The following is a 19,603-nucleotide window of genomic DNA, read 5'->3' as shown; positions in this document are numbered from 1 at the left end:
AATATTTTTTTCATTTTTTTTATTAGTTTCTGCTTTATAACATCTAATATTTTTATTTTATGATATTTTATTTTTTATTTTAATGACTTCATTGTATTTATTTATTTTTTCATTCTTTTTTTTTCTCCCTTTTCTTCTGAGCTGTGTAGCTGACAGGGTCTTGGTGCTCCAGTCAGGTGTCAGGCCTGAGCCTCTGAGGTGGGAGAGCCAAGTTCAGGACACTGGAACACCAGAGACCTCCCAGCACCTTGTAATATCAATTGGCAGGAGATCTCTCTGAGAGATCTCCATCTCAACACTAAGACTCAGCTCCACTCAATGACCAGCAAGCTCCACTTCTGGACACCTCATGCCAAACACCTGGCAACAGGAACACAACCCCACCCATTAGCAGAGAGGCTACCTAAAATCATAATAAGATCACAGACACCCCAAAACATACCACTGGACGTGGTCCTGCCCATCAGAAAGACAAGGTACAGCCTCATCCACCAGAAAACAGGCACCAGTCCCCTCCATGAGGAAGCCTACACAACACACTGAACCAACCTTACCCAAAGGGGGCAGACACCAAAAAGAACGGGAAATACAAACATGCAGCCTGCGAAAAGGAAACCCCAAACACAGTAAGTTAAGCAAAATGAGAAGACTGAGAACTATACAGCAGATGAAGGAGCAAGGTAAAAACCAACCAGACCAAACAAATGAAGAGGAAATAGGCAGTCTATCTGAAAAAGAATTCAGAGTAATGATAGTAAACATGATCCAAAATCTTGGAAATAGAATGGAGAAAATACAAGAAACATTTAACAAGGACATAGAAGAAGTAAAGAGCAAATAAATAATGATGAACAGCACAATAAATGAAATTAAAAATTCTCTAGAAGGAATCAAGAGCAGAATAACTGAGGAAAAAGAACAGATAAGTGACCTGGAAGATAAAATACTGGAAATAATTGCAACATAGCAGAATAAAGAAAAAATAATGAAAAGAATTGAGGACAGTCTCAGAGACTTCTGGAACAACATTAAATGCACCAACATTCGAATTATAAGGGTCCCAGAAGAAGAAGAGAAAAAGAAAGTGTCTGAGAAAATATTTGAAGAGATTATAGTTGAAAACTTCCCTAATATGGGAAAGGAAATAGTCAATCAAGTCCAGGAAGCACAGAGAGTCCCCCATAGGATAAATTCAACAAGAAACATGAAAAGACACATACTATTCAAACTATCAAAAATTAAATACAAAGAAAACATATTAAAAGCAGCAAGGGAAATGCAACAAATAACATACAAGGGAATCGCCATAAGGTTAATAGCTGATATTTCAGCAGAAACTCTGCAAGCCAGAAAGGAGTGGCAGGACATATTTAAAGTGATGAAAGGGAAAAACCTACAAACAATACTATTCTACACAGCAAGGATCTCATTCAGATTCAATGGAGATATTAAAACCTTTACAGACAAGCAAAAGCTAAGACAATTCAACAGCACCAAACCAGCATCACAAAAAATGATAAGGAAATTCTCTAGGAAGGAAACACAAGAAAAAGAACACACCTAGAATAACAAACACAAAACAATTAAGAAAATGGTAATAGGAACATACATATTGATAATTACCTTAAATGTAAATGGATTAAATGGCCCAACCAAAAGACATAGACTGGCTGAATGGATACAAAAATGAGACCCACATATATGCTGTCTACAAGAGACCCACTTCAGAACTAGGGACACATACAGACTGAGAGTGAGGAGATGGAGAAAGACAGTCCATGCAAATGGAAATCAAAAGAAAGCTGGAGCAACAATACTCATATCAGACAAAAAAGATTTTCAAATAAACATTATTACAAGAGACAAGGAAGGATTCTACATAATGATCAAGGAATCAACACAAAAAGAAGATGTAACAATTCTAAATATTTATGCACCCAACAAAGGAGCACTTCAATACATAAAGCAAATGCTAACAGTAATAAAAGGGGAAATCAACAGTAACACAATCATAGTAGGGAACTTTAATACCCCACTTTCACCAATGGATAGATCATCCAAAATGAAAATAAATAAGGAAACATAAGCTTTAAATGATACATTAAACAAGATGGAATTAATTGATATTTATGGGACATTCCATCCAAAACAACATAATACACTTTCTTCTCAAGTGCTCATGGAACAATCTCCAGGACAGATCATATCTTGGGTCACAAATCAACCCTTGGTAAAGTTAAGAAAATTGAAATCATATCAAGTATCTTTTCTGATCACAATGCTATGAGACTAGGTTTCAATTACAGGAAAATACCTGTAAAAAATACAAACACATGGAGGCTAAACAATACACTACTAAATAACCAAAGATCACTGAAGAAATCAAAAAGGAAATCAAAAATACTGAAAACAAATGACAATGAAAACACGATGTCCCAAATCTAAGCGATGCAGCAAAAGCAGTTCTAAGAGGGAAGTTTATACCAATACAATCCTACCTCAAGAAACAAGAAACATCTCAAATAAACGACCTAAACTTACACCTAAAGCAATTAGAGAAAGAAGAACAAAAATCCCCCAAAGTTAGCAGAAGGAAAGAAATCATAAAAATCAGATCAGAAATAAATGAAAAAGAAATGAAGGAAATGATAGCAAAGATCAATAAAACTAAAAGCTGGTTCTTTGAGAAGATAAACAAAATTGATAAACTATTAGCCAGACTCATCAAGAAAAAAAGGGAGAAACTCAAATCAATAGAATTAGAAATGAAAAAGGAGAAGTAATAACTGACACTGCAGAAATACAAAGGATCATGAGAGATTACTACAAGCAACAAGTGCCAATAAAATGGACAACCTAGAAGAAGTGGACAAATTCTTAGAAAAGCACAACCTTCTGAGACTGAACCAGGAAGAAATAGAAAATATGAGCAGACCAATCACAAGCACTGAAGTTGAAACTGTGATTAAAAATCTTCAAACAAACAAAAGACTAGGACCAGATGGCTTGACAGGCAAATTCTATCAAACATTTCGAGAAGAGCTAACACCTACCCTTCTCAAACTCTTCCAAAATATAGCAGAGGGAGGAACACTCCCAAACTCATTCTACGAGGCCACCATCACCCTGATACCAAAACCAGACAAAGACATCACAAAAAAGGAAACCTACAGGCCAATATCACTGATGAACATAGACACAAAAATCCTCAACAAGATACTAGCAAACAGAATCCAAGAGCACATTAAAAGGATCATACACCATGATCAATTGGGGTTTATCCCAGGAATGCAAGGATTTTTGAATATACACAAATCAATCAATGTGATACACCATATTAGCTGAAGGATAATAACCATATGATCATCTCAATAGATGCAGAAAAAGCTTCTGACAACATTCAACACCCACTTATGACAAAAACTCTCCAGAAAGTAGGCATAGAGGGAACTTACCTCAACATAAAAAGGCCATATATGACAAACCCACAGCCAACATCATTCTCAATGGTGAAAACCTGAAACCATTTCCACTAAGATCAGGAACAAGACAAGGTTGTCCACTCTCACCACTATTATTCAACATAGTTTTGGAAGTTTTAGCCACAGCAATCAGATAAGAAAAAGAAATAAAGGAATCCAAATCAGAAAAGAAGAAGTAAACTGTCACCCTTTGCAGATGACATGATACTATACATAGAAATCCTAAAGATTCTACCAGAAAACTACTGGAGCTAATCAATAAATTTGGTAAAGTAGCAGGATACAAAGTTAATGCACAGAAATCTCTTGCATTCTATACACTAATGATGAAAAAATCTGAAAGAGAAATTAAGGAAACACTCCCATTTATCTTTGCAACACAAAGAATAAAATACTGAGGAGTAAACCTACCTAAGGAGACAAAAGACCTATATGCAGAAAACTATAAGATACTGATGAAAGAAATTAAAGATGATACAAACAGATGAGAGATATACCATGTTCTTGGATTGGAAGAATCAACTTTGTGAAAATGACTATACTACCCAAAGCAATCTACAGATTCAATGCAATCTGTATCAAACTACCAATGGCATTTTTCACAGAACTAGAACAAAATTTTCACAATTTGTATGGAATCACAAAAGACCCCGAATAGTCAAAGCAACCTGGAGAAAGAAAAACCTGGAGCTGGAAGAATCAGGCTCCCTGACTTGTGACTATGCTACAAAGCTACCATAATCAAGACAGTATGGTATTGGCACAAAAATAGAAATATAGATCAGTGGAACAGGATAGGAAATCCAGAGTTGAACCCACACACATATGGTCACCTTATCTTTTATAAAGGAGGCAAGAATATACAAGACACCCTCTTCAATAACTGGTGCTGGGGAAACTGGACAGCTACATATAAAAGAATGAAATTAGAACTCTCCCTAACACCATACACAAAAATAAACTCAAAGTGTATTAAAGATTTAAATGTAAGGCCAGACAGTATAAAACTCTTAGAGGAAAACATAGGCAGAACACTCTATGACATAAATCACAGCAAGATCCTTTTTTTTTTTTTCTTTTGCTGTGCACAGGCCTCTCACTGTTGTGGCCTCTCCCATTGCGCAGCACAGGCTCCGGACATGCAGGCTCAGTGGCCATGGCTCACAGGCCTAGCCACTCCATGGCATGTGGGATCCTCCTGGACCGGGGCACGAACCCACGTCCCCTGCATCGGCAGGTGGACTCTCAACCACTACGCCACCAGGGAAGCCCAGCAAGATCCTTTTTGACCCACCTCCAAGAGAAATGGAAATAAAAACAAAAATAAACAAATGGGACCTAATGAAACTTAAAAGATTTTGCATAGCAAAGGAAACCATAAACAAGACAAAAAGACAACCCTCGGAATAGGAGAAAATATTTGCAAACGAAGCAACTGACAAAGGATTAATCTCCAAAATATACAAGTTTCTCATGCAGTTCAATAACAAAAAACAAATAACCCAATCCAAAAATGGGCAGAATACCTAAATAGACATGTCTCCAAAAATATACAGATTGCCATCAAACACATGAAAGGATGCTCAACATTACTAATCATTAGAGAAATGCAAATCAAAAGTATAATAGGTATCACCTCACACCAGTTAGAATGGTCATCATCAAAATATCTACAAACAATAAATGCTGGAGAGGGTGTGGAGAAAAGGGAACCCTCTTGCGCTGTTGGTGGGAATGTATATTGATACAGCCACTATGGAGAACAGTATGGAGGTTCCTTAAAAAACTAAAAACAGGGCTTCCCTGGTGGTGCAGTGGTTGAGAGTCCGCCTGCCGATGAAGGGGACACGGGTTCGTGCCTTGGTCTGGGAAGATCCCACATGCCACAGAGCGGCTGGGCCCGTGAGCCACGGCCGCTGAGCCTGCGCATCCGGAGCCTGTGCTCCACAGCAGGAGAGGCCACAACAGTGAGAGGCCCACATATCACACACACAAAAAAACTAAAAACAGAACTACCATACGACCCAGCATTTGCACTACTGGGCATATACCCTGAGAAAACCATAATTCAAAAAGTGGCATGCACCACAATGTTCATTGCAGCTCTTTTTAGAATAACCAGGACATAGAAGCAACGTAAGTGCCCATCAACAGATGAATGGATAAGGAAAATGTGTCACATATATACAGTGGAATATCACTCAGCCATAAAAGGAAAAAAAAATGAGTTATTTGTAGTGAGGTAGATGGATCCAGGGACTGTCATACAGAGTGAAGTAAGTCAGAAAGAGTAAAACAAATACTGTAACCTAACACATATATATGGAATCTATAAAAAAGAAAAATGGTTCTGAAGAACCTAGGGGTAGGACAGGAATAAAGACGCAGACATAGAGAGTGGACTTGAGGACACAGGGAGGGAATGGTAATCTGGGATGAAGTGAGAGAGTGTCATGGTCATATACACACTACCAAATGTAAAATAGGTAGCTCGTGGGAAGTGGCCACATAGCACAGGGAGATCAGCTCAGAGCTTTGTGTCCACTTAGAGGGGTGGCATAGGGAGGGTTGGAGGGAGACACAAGAGGGAGGAGATAGGGGAATATATGTATACATATAGCTGATTCACTTTGTTATACAGCAGAAATTAACATACCATTGAAAAGAATTATACTCCAGTAAAGATGTAAAAAAAAAATAACGAAGTGATTATAGGTGGATAATAATTGTGCTTTTGGACTTGTCTACTGGTAAACATCAACCTGTGATGATTTGTCAGTGGTTTTCCTTTTGCAATGGTATATAACCAGTGTTCTAAGACTGTATTTCTTTTTCTCCTCGGCTATTCAGTTTCTTCAGAGAAAACCTCTCCAATCTCCTACCAGGGGTACAATTGTGGCTCCCATTGTTCTGTGAGCTGAGTGGAGAAAAGGGTTGGGACCTCATTGCTTTCAGTATCACACCTCTTAGCCATCTTCCCACACTTTTTCCTCCATAGTTGTGATGTCTAAATCAGCAGGTAGACAATTTGTCTACAGCATTAGACAACATCAGTATCAGCTATGCTAACCCTTGGATCCACACAAGCAGATGCATGGTATTTTTCAGGTAAAGAAGTAGAGTCTCTCTCTCTCTCTCTGCTGCTTGGTAATAGAGGGTATCCATAGATGATCCTAATTTTGCTACATAGGCATACCATCACCCATGCCAAACTCCTTTAGGAATATGTCTCCTTAGATGTCTTGGCCATTGGTATGTTCCTCTTTGGGCATGTATAAATCTAAAACTGGGCCATCTATCACCACACCAGGCAAAATTAAATATTGTGTGAAATACGAAAGATGTACAATAGTGTAACTGCATCCTTTCCCATCCCCTCATACTACCTCCTGATCCCATAATCTTTTCCAATAGAATCTCCACCCCTTTATTTTTGTATTCAATTTCTTTACAAACTCATTTAACCTACTAAGCTAATCCTTAAAACCTCTTCCATTAACTACTTTAAGTATCACATGTTTCAAATACTAATTCTAATGTTCATAAAGGCCAGTGCTCTGAAAGTGATAAGATAGAAGTTTCCTTGATGAGTTCTGTACAGCAGAGTATGTACCATGACCAGAAAAAGTACATCTAGGTGGCCTCGATAGCAAATATTGAGAATTTTCTGTTTCATATATTTAACTGTGTTCTCTGAAGTTATATGTTATAGAACAAGCCACCCCTAGAATAGAATAATCCCTATTAGCATCAAGTTAGAGAACTGGAGATTGCCAATAAAGGTCCAAAATAATCCAGTCACATGCTCTGTATGTCCATTATCCTTGGGGAATTTAACTCAAGGAATTTTCAATGAATTTCTTTCTGATTTACATTGGATGCAGCTTTTAAAAAATCATAGTAGTTGCTTCACTGGGTGAAGGTGACTGTTTTACTTCTTAGCCCCACAGTGCTTGACCTCTTTTCATGAAGCCAGTTAGCTAGCAGTAGGGATCTAAGTATTTGCCTTAGTATTCTGATTGCTTTTGAGTTGACAACTGACTTTTTTCAGTGGGCTTCATATAACTCATTCTACTTCTTCTTCAAAATTCTCATAGACATTTTCATAACTGTCCCCAAAAGACGAGTTTTATTGTACAATTATCTGGGGTCTATTTGCCTAACCATACAGCAAAGCTATTGACTAAAACCTAAGAGTGTTTGATTATCCCTACATTTCCCTGATGGTGGGAACCTAACTATGTTTCCACTGATAAATAGTTCAACTTCTCTTGCTGTTCAGGCTTGCCCTTGCCTTCTTTCATTCATTAAGGTTTTATCATCTGCCAGGCATATTGATGCTGATTGTTCTTGTAAAATGGTACTCAATCCAGATGCTCATAAGTAAACCAAGCAGCCTGTACAGTCCCTAATAGCAGAGAGTCATGGGCTTGGCCACACAACAGTGGGAGTGGGGAGGTACTCAGAGGGTTTCATCACCGACTCAATGCAGAGTGAAGCAATCTGCTCATGTATGTGGTAGACTTTTCCTGAACTCCTTCCTTCCACAAAGCATGTTGTTCATGACCTCATTTCTACTTTATGAGTGAGTTATCGTGTGCCACCCTTCCTATGGAATGTCTGATATCACCAAAATTTGTTCAGTATAACTGGGCTCAGAATTGAGTCTCTTCAGTTGTAGCAGTGATCTCTGTCAACGCTGAGTAATATTTCAACGTAGGTATAATTGGTATATTCATGTTTTCAAATAATAAAGTGGAGAAATTAAGTGACCTGTACAAAATCATCCAGTTAAGATGGCAGACTCTGAAGTCAAACCTAGGCCTCTGTCTTTGACATTGGGTTTATTAATCTGTACTGTATATAGCTAAATTTCTCCAAATGTTCTCTATTTTTGGCAATGTTAAATAAATATACACCTGTAGTACCTGCAGTGTTTCATAATAGTATTTGCCCAACTCATTATTTTACTTAGTCATTTGTTCACTGACATTGCAAAGGTAAATTTCAACCAAGACAGTACTGAATGATCATAATTCAGAATTACTGGGGCCCAAAATAATGGAGATTTCTGTACTTACCACATATAGGATAGAGATTATTGTTCTCTTAACCTAAATTAACTATGTGATAAATAATAATATTGATGATGATAATAATATACTCAGCAGTGTATTAGATAAGGTAAACAATAGAAATATCTGTGACCTCATGAAAAGATGCTCATCATTGCTAATTATCAGAGAAATGCAAATTAAAACTAAATTGAGGTACCACCTCATACCAGTCAGAATGGCCACTATTAAAAAGTCTACAAATAATAAATGCTGGAGAGGGTGTGGAGAAAAGGGAAGCCTCTTACACTGCTGGTGGGAATGTAAACTGGTGTAGTCATTATGGAAAACAGTATGGAGGTTCATCAAAAAACTAAAATTGCCATATGATCCAGCAATCCCACTCCCGGGCATATATCCAGATAAAACTATAATTCAAAAAGATAAATGCACCCCAATGTTCACTGCAGCACTATTTACAATAGCCAAGACACAGAAACAACCTAAATGTCCACTGACAGATGAATGTATAAAGAAGATGTGGTATACACCCACACCCACCCACCCACCCACACACAGAAATATTACTCAGCCATAAAAAAGAATATAATAATGCCATTTACAACTACATGGATAGACCTAGAGATTATCATACTAAGAAAAGTAAGACAGAAAGAGAAAGACAAATACCATATGATATCACTTATATGTGGAATCTAGAATATGACACAAATTAACATATCTTCAAAACAGAAACAGACTTACAGACATAGAGAATATATTTGTTGCTGTCAAGGTGGGGGCCGGGGAGGAAAGGATCTGGAGCTTGGAAGTAACAGATGCAAACAATTATATATAGGATGGATAAACAACAAGATCCTACTGTATAACAAGGGAACTGTATTCAATATCCTGGGATAAACCATAATGGAAAAGAATATGAAAAAGAATGTATACATGTATAACTGAGTCACTTTGCTGTACATCAGAAACAAACACATTGTAAATCAATTATACTTCAATAAAATTTTTTTAAAAAGAACATCTGTGGCCTAAAACAATAGAAATTTGCTTCTCAATCACATGAATTCAAGTGTACGTTCCTGATCTGTGGCAGGAAAGGGAAAAGGCAGTGGACTTGGCTGGTGACAGGAATTCAAGAACAGGGTCTGACAGAGTCTCTGACATCTGCAACATGTGGCTTTCAAGGTTGTCCATTGCCATGCAGCCAGCAGAACCGAGAATAGAAAAGGTGGAAAACTCATATTCGCATCTTAATTGCTTTGGCTGGGAATACAGGCATTTCTTATGTTCACCTTCTGTTGCTAGGAAATGTTAATATGGGTTGGGCTGCCAGTCTTGAGCAATGACTACACTGTGGAAAGGATCATGATTTGTTTTTGCATCAGTAACTGTGACTGACACAAATACAATGCCAGTATTTTGGGAAAACTTCATGTGAGAATTTTGTCAACTCTTTTAAGCAAATGAATAACCTATCATAGGTAGTGCTTTGAAGATGCTTATAACTCATGTGTACTTGCTTAGTTAGGTGCAAGTCATAAACAAAGAGACAAAAACTGTGGCAGGATTTAGCAAAACAGAAGTGTTGTAAATTATCTGCTCCAACCCTTAAAGTTAGCTTATGGTGTCATAAAGATACAACAGTAGTATTCATAAATTTCTTTTTGTGGAACAAATGTAGCAATGGTACTCAAGAGGAGAGGTTTTACAGCCCTGAGAGGTCCTTGTTATTCTCCACATTGATCTTCAGTTGCCGCCTTGCTGGAAGTACACAAGGCAAGAAGCTGATGAAAGTGCCAAAGCAATAGCGAAGCGATGTGCCCAGTGTTTCCTACTACAGTGTGAAGATATACGTGGTTACAGGAAAATTAAGATGGTCCCAGATCAATAATGTAAATCAAAGAATAAAAAAGACAAACTTCTATTTCTCTAAAAAAGAGTGAAACTATAGATCACAACTAATTTGTAGAGCAGTAATGCACAAAGTATGCATCAGATCTCAAAGCTTGGATTGCTTATTTATATGAAATTAAACACATACATCATTCTAACAAATATCTCCCAGCAGATTGTCAACTTTGGAAATGGGAAAAAGCAATGTATTTTTTCTATTTGTGTTCTTCTGTCTCAGGATTCAATTATTTTTCAATAAAGAATTTATGTTTTCTACCCAACGGATGTTGATCAGTCTTTTAATAGACACTGCAGAGGTATTGCAAAAAATGACCTTCAAAAACAATGAACCCAATTATTTATCTAATTGTCTAAGTGACAGACCTAATAGTCCATTTCAAAATAGCAGGAAGGGATGAAGGGATTGGACACAAGTCTTTTGCTGTACCAAAGCTGTGATCAACAGCCAGTCCCAACTGAAAGCAGTGAGTAGTTTTAAACAAAGAGATGCTAGCTTGCCATAAGAAAATTCATTAAACACATGACAACCATGGTTTATCAGAAATGTAACAGGACAGACTACCAGGGAGAAAATGCAAACTTAGCAGACATTTTTTTCTTAATGCACATTTACCCCTTTATGCCAATCTCATCTTTAACAATAATAGAATGAAAGAATGAAACTAAGACTGTATTTAGAATTGATTACATATATGATTTTTAAATGATCTATATACGTGTGTTTTATATGCCATATACATATATACATGTACATGTATATATAATTTTTCAAAAGGAGAAGATAAAGGTAAAGGCAATGACATAAAGAAGTTAAGGCATTTTGACTAAAAAAATCATTTTTTAAAGGAAAATGACCCCATGCAATAAGGAATTCAAATATAGATCAATGAGCCATGTCTTATAAATTACATTTTTTGTAATCATATATAAGTTGTGTTTATATTTAGACTCTTTAATTCACAAGTTCCTAAATAAACATTACATTCTGCAGTATGCTTCCTCTCTAGTTCATGGGAGACTGGCTCAACTATTGCATCAGTTATAAGAGTAGGACCTGATTCTCCAAAACATGTCTTTTTTACCTAGCGATATTTATTCACTCTTGCATAGATTTCCAACCTGGAACCTCATTTTTCCTCTCCTACATACAAGAATTGACCTCTATGGATTTACAGCTTCGGTTGTCCCAGAAATTGTTTACAGTTTTTAATTATATAACTAAAGTAAAGGAAGTTTTAATGTAATAGTATTTCAATTTAGAGTAATTGTCCTACAACAAGGAGATATAATTCCTAAGTTTCTCTAAAACACATCAATATGAAGGCCCCAGATTGTCTACCTGATGTAAAAGACAGCTCTCTAGGGAAGGTTGATGTCCTCAGTTCTAATCATTGCTTATAACAACTCAGAGGAGAACAGGCTGTGATTTCCATCCAAGAAAAGCATATTACGTAAGAGCCCAAGTTTTTCAGCTAAGATACTGAGCAAATAGTTTTTATATTGTTGTAATGTTAGTAAATCTACAAACAAAAATTTCTAGTTGTCTGAATACAGAACTTTCTAATGATGATAAGGATTCACAGTCAACTATTTTATGGTTTTGCAATAGTCTTATAAAGTCATACCAAGTTAGGGGAATCTGCCACAAAAATGTTTTTCACATGTTGACTTAAATAAAATATCAGGTAGTCCTAAAGATTTTCATAAATACTTCTTGGAAGCAGCAAACAGACTTCTGAAATTCTTCCTACACCAGTATGCCTCTATGAAATAATAAGTTGTAAAAATTAACATATTTATGTGCAAGGTATGAATTTAATTGGATTTTATACAAGGAATGAGTATGAATTGGATTATTTCTAATGGATTTTTAAACTCATGAAAATGAAAAAGAGTTTGAGTATCTGTATTTGTTTCCTATTGGTGCTTTACCAAACTGCCACAAACTTATAGCTTAAAATACCAACTTATTATCTTATATTTCCAGAGGTCAGAAGCCCCAAGTCAATCTCATTAGGCTAAAGGTTAGGTATCAGCACGATTGTTTCTTCCTGAAAATTTTAGGTAAGAGTCCATTTCCTTGCCTTTGCTACCTTCTAGAGGCCCCCTGCCTGCCTTGATTTATGGCCTCTTCCTCCATCCTCAAAGTCAGAAGTGTAGTATTGTTATGTCTCCTTCACTAACTCTGTTTCCATTGTCACATTGTCTTCTCTGATCTCTTGCCTTCCTCTAATAAGAATACTTGTGATTACACTGGGCCCACGTTATAATCCAGGATAATCTCCACATCTCAAGATTCTTAATTTAACTGCATTTGACAGTCCCTTTTGACATGAAGGTAAAATTCACAGACTTCTTAGAACATGGACTTCTTTTGGGGGGGGGCATTATACAGCCACAAAAGGTTTGAGGTAATCTATAAGAATGGCTTAGAAAATAAGAAGTTAAATAATTTACTATCATGATATAAATACTCCAGTCAAAATTCCCTTTGCCCTCAAAGTCCAGTATTCCTGAAAAATGGAAACTGAAGAACTCATGAAGTCTTCTTCGTTTTTCCATATACATGAGCAATTATACGGTGTTTATTCTCCTGTTTATTCTATCTTAATATTTTTATCACATGAAATTTTCAGTGAAACTTACAATTTTCTAATTTTATTTTTCTTCTGATTATAGAAGTAATGTTATGATTTTTTTGAAAATTAGAAAAATAAAAAATAAACATGGAGACATAAAAAATCTCCTTAAATCTCCTTATAGTCTGACTATTAAATCTCCTTATAGTCTGACTAAATCTCCTTATAGTCTGACTATTCCTCTCATTGTTTTTGTCTACCAACTTTTGCCTCAAAAAAGTATATATAATAGTATATAATAGTAGCTAATATGTATTCAGCAGTTAAAATACAGCAGACTACACAATGGACTTCACATTTCCATGAGCACCCACATTATTATTATTATTGTGGTGGTGGTTATTGTTAAACAGTCAGTGAGGCATGGTTCAGTAGTATAACTTAATAAACTTTTGAGTCACAGCTTATGAACTTTGACACATTGGACCATATTATCTTTCAAAACACGTTTACTAGTTTTGTCATGTCAGTGTATGCACATCCAGTTTTCAACTCCTTCTTGATTGTCACCCTATTAGGATTATAGAATAGGATCCAGAGAAATTCCAAAGAATGGCTAGATATCTCCTTGCCTGGTACTATCATTTTTCTCCAAAACTTCATGCCATAAGTGTAGACAACCCTGATGTATACTAGAACATTCTTGGAGCTCATTAAAAATCTAGGTGTCCACGTCCTGTAACAGGACTACAAAATAAGAGCCTTTCTGTTTAGGGCCCAAGAATATGTCTTTTAAAAAGGTTTCCAGATCAATCAGATGTACCTTATGTGTGTATAACCTCTGACTAAATGTCTATGCCCCAGAACTTTATCTTGTCCCTACTCTACAATTTTTATGTAATTAGCAAACTCCTTATCTAGTATTTCTTCTTAGAAGGAATATATATTTCTATTTCAAGTTGTTCTGTTTTGTGTAATTCTAGTTAAATTGGGGCAGCTCAAAGCTAAGTTTCAAGTAAATGAGTCAAAATTCGTTTTCTTCCAAAGAGATATTCCACAAACCCAGCACAACTGATTGTGAAGATTATCATTAAATTGCAGTGAAGTCCTCTCATTAATCAGATCACTGTATATGTGTTGGTCTAATTCTGAATTCTATATTCTGAATCTGTCCTTGAGTCAATGCCACACTGTCTTAATTTCTAAACCCTTGATTTCAGGTAATGTGTACTGTGTGCTCTGAAGCTTTTCTTCTCCAAGACTGTCTTGACTGTTCTTTGTCATTTGCATTTCTATATACATATTAGAATCATCTTTTAAATTTTCATAAAAATGCCTATGGGATCTTGATAATCATTCCATTAAACTTATAGAGGAATTTAGGAAAAATAATGTTTTTTTAAATATTTAATTTTTCATCAGTAAATATAGTTTATCCTTCCATTTCTCTCATTCAATGTCAATCAATAATACTTTAAAACTCATAGATATTTAACATATCTTTTGTTAGTCTTCCCTAAATAATTTATGATTTGGGTAATATTATAAATGGGATTTTTTCCAATTGTTGTTGGCATATAGAAATATTTTTGATAACCTTGTACCCCATGATCTAGCTAATTTTGCTTATTAATTATAATAGCTTGTTTGAGATACTGTTGGATTTTCCAAATATTTACTTCTTCACTTTCAATATTTGTGTTTTATTCTTTCTCTCCTACCCTATTTTAGTGGGAATAATGTTCAGATTTTATTAGAAGTGATATTGGATATCCTTGTCTTTTTCCCAACCTGAAAGGGAAAATATTGACTATTTCAGCATTAAATATAATCTTAGCTGTAGGGTTTTTTTTTTAAAGATTCTTTTTATCATGTAATGAAATTTTTTTTATATCTTTATTGGAGTATAATTGCTTTACAATGAAAATTTTTATTTCTAAAGTTTGCTAAGAATTTGTATCATGAACAAGTATTGAATTTTATCAAATGCTTTATCTTCATACCTTAAGATGATTATACATTTTGTTTCTTATTTAATCTGTTAATGTGATGACTTCGTTGATTTTTCAGTATAAACCAGTCTCACATTCACGAAATTAAACTTACTTGGTGATTACCTATAAATGTTTTTATATACCACTTTGAATTAGGAACTACATTTTTGAACATTTTATTTAGGTTTTTGTGTATATGTTTAAGAGTGATATCTGCTTCTAATTTCTGCTTTCAAGTTTTGGTGTCAAGGTTATGGTAGAATCAAAAAGTGATTTGGGAAGTCATTCCAATTTTATTATTAGGAAAAACTTGATAAGACTGATACAAGTCTTTTCTTAGATGTTTGGAAGTATTCCTTGTAAACCATGTGAGCTTAAAGATAGGTGTATGTGCATGTATGTGTGGGTTTAGGTTTTCCATTACAGATCCAATTTGTTGAATAGGACCATTCAGATTATCTCTTTCTTCTAATGCCAATTTTGGCGAGCTATGTATTATAAGGATTTGTCCATTATTTCAAAATTTTTAACTTAATTGGTATACATTAGTCATAATATCCTTTTATCTGCAGGATCTGGATTGATGCTCTATTGTTTATTCTGGTAAAAACAATTTATGTTATCTGTTTTTCTTGATAAGACTTGGTAGGGATTTATCAATTTAATTAAAATTTTCAAAGAATTAAATTCTGGATCTATTTTATATCTATCTCATGGCTTTTTCCTCTTACTTTTACTATTTCTTTTTTTCTATTTCTTTGAGCTTAACTTGCTTTTTTCCCCCGCAAACTTCTTGAACTGAAAACTTAAATCAATGACTTAACATTTCTTCCTTTCTAAAGTGTCCGTTTAGAGCTCAAAATTATGCTTTAAAATTATATTACATGCTTTATAGACATACTGTATACTTTACATGTCCCCTACTTGATTATTTTCAAGTCAGTGATTATTTTGAATTTTTAATCAACTCTTGGTCTCTTTTTATTATCTAGTCTGTTATTATTTTTTTTCTTGTTTGTCAGTTATGTGTTCCCATTTTTATCATGTCTCATAAATTTTGAGCAGATGCCAAACATCCTGTATTAAAAGCCGTACAGGCTCTGGTCAATGTTATTTTTGGCAGACACAATGCCAGTTGATCACTTTCATTCTGTCCAGGCTAGATGTGAGGCTTAGTTACGACTAAGTCTATTTCAGTTTTACGTTTGTATTATAACCACTTTAGTTATCTACTTTGATTATGTTTATTTATTTATTATCTATTATTCAATACTATTTAACATTACTCCAAAACTTACTGGTTTAAACAATATTTATTATCTCATGGTTCTTATAGACCAGAAATCTGAGAATAACTTAGCTGAATCTTGTGCTTCAGAGACTTTCATAGGCAGAAACCAAGATATCATCAGGGCAGCAGTGCTTACTCATGTGATTATTGACAGATTTCAGTTCTCATGGGCTCTTGCTTGAGGGCCTCAATTCCTCATTGACTGTTGGCTGGAGACCATGCTCAGTTCGTTGGTACATGGACTTCACCACGGGGATCTCAACATGGTATAAATATCACAATATAAAATATGTCATAGTGGAGCTCAACATTTGCTCTTGAGGAGTGACCATTACTCCTAAGTCATGGTCCTACCATCATCACAGTGGAAAGTCTGAGGTGTTTTCTGAAGTACTTTCACCATGATGAGACTTGAAATCCACTTTCTCTTTCGTCAGGATAACACAGTTGCTGAAATCTCTTCTCAACTTTTCAGCTTCCCAGTTACTCTTTGCTGTTTGCTTCCTGAAGTGCACATCCTGTGCACGCCCAGAAAATATCTTCTCTCTGGATTTTTGTCCTGCGTGTTTTAACTTCCTGGCCAGTCCTGAGCATTCTGCACTCTGTCATTTCTGACCCTGCATTTTTCTGATTAGGTACAATCTCCCTGAACCAAAATTGTAGTAATGCACTCTGGGAAAAGTTTAAATCTGAGTTAATCTTAGGGGCTTTTTTCCTTTTAGTGATCATGGTCCTGCAAAACTTCCTGCCTGTTTGGATTGCTGTCTTAAATACCTTATAAGAGTTGCTTTACATTTGTGTCCAGTAATTTTTTTTCCACCTGGAGGGTTCATCAGATACAGTATATACTATTAAAACCATGTATCACTATTAACTCCTACTAGGTTTATAAGTAATATAAGATTTTTAAAATAAAATGTTTTATATTTTAGTATATTTAATGGCACTTTTCTTCTTTTTGAACAAGAGGTTCCATTTTTAAATTTTGCACTGAGCCCCACAAATTATATAGCTATCTATGATTCCTAAATAACTATTACCATACACCCTAAAACCAATAAATTAATTTAAATGGTATTTTTCAATAAAGCATTTTACTTGATATGGCAGAGACTTGGTAACTCTTCTCTAAAACCAGTTTCTCTTCTCTATGTGCAAAAGGTTAGTCCATATTTCCCAGACTCCCCGGCCATTAGGTATAACTATATGACTAAATTCTAGTCAATATATTGGGTTGGCCACAAAGTGAAAGCCTCATGCCCCACTTCCAGGCCTAACCCATAAAAGCCTGCACTTTGACTCTTCATGCTCTTATCCTTGGCTCAATATGGACGAGCACAGAGACCTTGGAAGCCATAGTGGGAAGTATATAGTACAGGAGAAAATAATCATCTGTGTTTCTTGGTGACCACTAGGAAGAAAGCTGCCTGTTGGTCAGGAATATTGTTTGGGACTTTACACACACACACAAAAAAAAACAGTTATACTTTTTGACACATTATCTTCTTGTTTGTGTTTACTTTGACACGTAGCATTTCCATTAGTAGTATAGTTTGTCAAACCAAATTCTTTGGTGACCAATACCAATACCAAGGCCATTCATTCATTTAATTTTACAATACATTAATTACCTCCAAGGGACAAGTCCTTGATGTTAATATAAAATATATGTTGGTGGAAGGAGGTTGGAAATGAATTGGCAATGTTGCATATGTGTTTATGTCCATCACACTATGTACATCATGATCCTTTCTGTTGCAACTAAGGTAAGGGTCATTTGAATATATTTGAGATAATTTTTTGCCCATATTTTAACATGAAATATGAGAATATTTACAAATCTATACTCTTGATAATATATCAAGGATTCAGTTCTCAGAAAATCCAAAAGTCTGGAATTACCTTTAATATATTTTAAGGTGACAATAGTTTGGCAGATTTTATGTATTTCTTAAACCTAAATTATGGTTTATATTTATTATGAATTGAAATAAAATGACTTAAAAAGGAATTATTTCAAACAGCATTAATAGTAATATAATAGCATATTTCAACAAATTTTTTGTCATTTATTTCTAAATTACTTTCCCTTAAATTTATATGAGAACACCTCTTCATTTGTCACTACATTTGAAATCAACTTTCCTGTATATGCTTGTGTGTTCTTCCTTTTGCAATGTTTTCTCACCCCACAGAGTATGTCTTATGATACTTTATCTGTAGCTCTGTACTGCCTCTAAGGTCATTGAATGTGATTTCTTGAGAATGAAATTAATAGTTTTGTTTGGGTCTCACCAACTCATGAGAGAATAGGAACGACACCTGCCATAAATTACCAAGGAAATTTAGTACAAATAGGAGAAACAGCAGTAAGTTTTAAAAAATAATCCTCTAAATTCAATCTGTCTAGGGAAATAGCATATAATCTATCCTGATGTTTATATAAATATTGAAATAGAATAATGCACTGCAAAGAGACAATGTATTATTACATTATACACTGTGGCATTTTGTGATTAATATGATAGTAAAATACTCAGTCATAGCTATCAATAGGCCTCAAGTCAGTCCTGAAGGAAGAAGAGTGGCTCACTAGGAAAAAGATGAAAAAGAAAAAATCCAGAAATAAAGGGAAATGGAATTCAGGAATGTCTCAATTTTAACCAAAATCATTTTCCAGAGAAATTACAACTTTCAAATATTTGGGAGACTATGTTGTAGAAAAGAGAGTATACTCATTCTATGGGGCCTCAAATGGCAGAGTTGGAATCATTATGATAGAAATATAAGGAAGCAGATTTCAGCTCAATGAAATAAAGGCAGGCATCATAGCTTGAGCAGGTCAGCTTGGGAAAAAAAATAAGTCTTTTTCACCAGAGACATTACAGATGGTAGATAGCGTAGGCTGACTCGTAGCCCCCCAAAAGATATGTCCAGATCCTAATCCCTGAAACCTATGAAAGTTATCTTATTTGGAGAAAGAACCTTTGCAGATGTAGTTAAGATCCAGGTCAGATTTTCCAAATGGGCCCTAAATCCAATGAGAAAGGACCTTATAAGAGACACAGAGGAGAAGGCAGGCACAGAAGAGATGTGACATGAAGATGAAAGAGAAATTGGACTTCTGTGACCTCAAGCCAAGGAAGTCAGCAACCACTAGCATCTAAAAGCATGGAGAGAATTTGCCTCTAGAGCTTCTTAAGGAGTGTCTGCTGGTACCTGGATTTTGAACTTCTGGCCACCAGAACTATGAGAGAATAAGATT

Source organism: Mesoplodon mirus (genome assembly GCF_964341445.2).
Source record: "Mesoplodon mirus genome assembly, chromosome: 2".
NCBI classification, from domain to species: domain Eukaryota; kingdom Metazoa; phylum Chordata; class Mammalia; order Artiodactyla; family Ziphiidae; genus Mesoplodon; species Mesoplodon mirus.
Note: the sequence above shows the minus strand (reverse complement) of the source record.